Below are 3,544 nucleotides of genomic sequence, written 5' to 3' on the forward strand. Positions count from 1 at the left end.
ATGACCAATCCATGTACCCCAAAAAATCATAATTGCATTACATGCATCAATTTGTTCTTGCATTACATGCATCATTTTTTCTTTGTATTACATGCATAATTCCTTCATTGCATATCATAAAAATGATCTTGAGATTTTAACAGTCGCAGCGGTGTTTCTGGTTATCAAATCGCACTATCGAATCGAAAGATAACGTATGATTAATTTTGCACAGTCAACATGCATTGTGTCTAGGTAGAATCGACCACACATGATCAATTTAAATTTATTATGATTGATTAAACAATTAAAATTAATTTTGTGATTGGTTGACAAGTAGTGTTTAAAATAGGGATGCATGCATGGAAATAAAAGGGATGATCAGATAACAATAAAACTCTGGATAATCTAAAGTTTATCAAGATTTATTTTAGGGTATTTATCTACAAGATAATTGTCCTGAATTATCCAAAAAAGAGATGAAAAATCATAGGCGGAGGATGAAAACGCTTCTAGGTACAAGGACCGGCCAAAAAATCCTAGAAAAGGAGTCCAAATGGCACCCAAACATGAAAGTGCATTCGGAGTGATAGGGTCAATTCGGCAGTTTTGGAGTGCCGAAAGGCACTCTGAAATGGCCGAATTTCCCTGACGTGGGCTTTGGCACAATAGCCTTGGTGACGATTATGCATACCCTTTTCGATCTTTTCACAAAAGGATGTGTCTGGATTCAAAACCTAATCGTCTGTACCTAATTTTTAGAGTCTTCTGGCCTGTATAAATAGAGACCAAACCTCATAATTCAGCACATTTTTTTCTACACTCTGAGAGGCATATGTTTTAGGCTCTCAAATCACCCATATTTTCTAATCTCTTTTCTGAGTTTTGCTACTTCAATTAGGGTTTTTAGGTTTCAAAGAGAATTGAATAAATTTCTTTAAACCCTAAAACATCCTCTCAAGAATAAAGAGTGCTCATCCAAGAGGTTGTTTCCTTCATCCTTTTTCTTGTGATATGATGATGCATATTATATCTCTTTCTTTTTCAAATATCCATAACATGAATTGTAAATTGTTGTTTTGTTAAAGCATGATTTTTTTTATGTGATTGTTATAATCTTTTTCTTGAATGTTAATAAATCTGCATGTGAACAATTATTTTTCTTAAAACAAAACAGATCTGAATTTTTCTCAATATATATAAATAAAAATAAATAAATAAAAAACAAATTTCCATCTTTATAAGATGTAGATCTAAGTTTGTCTCAATATAAAAATAGATCTACGTCTTCCTTAGATGTAGATTTGAGTTTTCTCAAACAAAAAGAGATCTGCATCTTTATGAGATGCAGATCTAGATTTTTCTCAATATAAAAATAGATCTGCATCTTCCTTAGATGTAGATCTAAGTTTTCTCAAACAAAAAGAGATGTGCATCTCTATGAGATGCAGATCTAAATTTTTCTCAAATCAAAACTGATTTGCATCTTTCTTTAGATGTAAATATGATTTTCTTAATACATGCAAATTGTTGAAATAGGGAAAGAGATTGTGTATTATAGTGTTTGTGTTTATTTTAATTCATGATTGCATAAATTTGGATTATGAGTGAAACTCTCTTCTTAAAAAATCTTTTTCATTCTTTGTAAAACATATAACAAAATAGATCTTAATTCTTATCATTGAAAACCACTTTTTTTTAATACTACAAAACAAATCTAATATTTTGACAAATCAAAATCATTTTTTTAATCATTAAAATAGATCTGAATTAAAAAAAAAAAAAAACAAAAAACAAAAAACAAAAACAAAAACAAAAACAAAAAAACAAAAAAACAAAAAACAAAAAACAAAGAAGAGACTTCATTCATAAATAAATTTGTGTGATTTAATTTTTGTTTCACATGTTCATCATATCATTCATGACATGCATTAGAAAGTACATTGGTCACAAGAGTCTAGAAGACCAGACTTTATCTGGGCAGAATGGGTGCTTAACACCTTCCCATTTCGTAACCTAGCCTTTGGATTTAGGTCATTGGTTAAGTAGATCTAGCCTTGTCTTTGTTTGTTTTGGGTAGAATGTAACTAGGAGAACAAGCCATGTAAATATTTGGTAGATTGTAAATAGGACCTAAAGCTATGTAACCTTTTAATTTTCTTTTAGATATGTAATTTTATTCAATCAATGAATGGAACAATTCAGTCATGTACTTTTTTTTTTCTTTTTTGTACAAAAAAAATAAGTGGCGACTCTATTCTACTTACCTAAAAAGAGAGGTGCGTTAAAAGGTACCCGAATCTCTTTTTTGAGGGACACTTTTCGTCGAGGTCTCTCACAGGGGTTTTTGATGATTTTGTGCTTTTTGATCGAAATTGTTTCATGGGTTTTTGTTCATGCATCACATAAACGTGATCCTCATGCTTTAATTTCAAAATTTTCATGATTTGTTCAAATTTTTGAAATTAGGGTTTATGTGTTCTTGAGAGATTTGGAGATTTTGTTAAATTGGGAAAAATTTAGTAAAATTGGCTTGTGATATTGTTTAATTGACTGATTATTACATGTTTTACACTTGTTGTGTTGTTCAATTGATCAATATAAGAATTTTTGAAAATTACGGTTTTCAAAATTGGGGATTTTGCAAAATTTCTAATTTTCTTGGTCAATTTTCAAGATTGTGAGAAAATGGAAATGTTTTAGAAGATTAAATCATGCATCATATAGACTACTGTCATGCATCATATAGTTTTTCAAAAATTCCATGTCATCTTGTCTTTAACTCTTTTTGATGCAATCTGCCCTTAGTTTTTGTTGTTTCTGTTTTTGTTATATCTTTAGACATGGCTCCTAAGGTTGGTAGGAGGTTTAAGACTAAAGCCAAAAGGAACTCTGCTTCATCTTCCTTTGGTTCTGCCTTGGTTAATAGAGTTAGGTTTCTATCTGCTAAGTGTGAAGATACTTATGAGACCTTAACCAAATATAGGTCAATTTGGGGTAAAAGGGGGATAGTTTTGAGTGAGTTAGATCCTTCTATCCATAGGAATTTAGTGTCTAGGAACTGGGTTTCTTTATGTGAGGTGTCTGATCCTTAACCTGCTACCTTGATTAGAGAGTTTTATTCAAATCTCTCTTTCTATTCTGAGGTGATAGGTGGTCATTATTTGTCTTCCTGGATTTGAGGTCAAGAGTTTACCATTTCTAAACAAATAGTTTCTGAAGCTTTAGGAGTTCCTCTAGTTCGTAAACCCACATATCCATACACTGATTTTCCTCCTGTAGATGACATCATGTCTTTACTCTATGGTAGGTTCGTTTCTCGGGGAACTAAACCAAAAATAAATTCTTGTCAATTTATCGAGCTTAATTATCTGTATTTATGGATATCCTATCATGGCATTTATCCTATCTCTCATGTTCATACTGTCCCTATAGATAGGTGTGCATTCCTTTATGTTATCATTATTGATGTTTCTATGTGTTTTCCTTCTCTTTTCATTCAAACTATTATTGATGTTTATAGAAGTAAGAGTAAAGGTCAAAAGTTCTTCTTTCCTGTGTACGT

The sequence above is a fragment of the Quercus suber genome, unplaced genomic scaffold (assembly GCF_002906115.3).
Source record: "Quercus suber isolate HL8 unplaced genomic scaffold, Cork oak 2.0 scaffold_944, whole genome shotgun sequence".
Classification (NCBI taxonomy): domain Eukaryota; kingdom Viridiplantae; phylum Streptophyta; class Magnoliopsida; order Fagales; family Fagaceae; genus Quercus; species Quercus suber.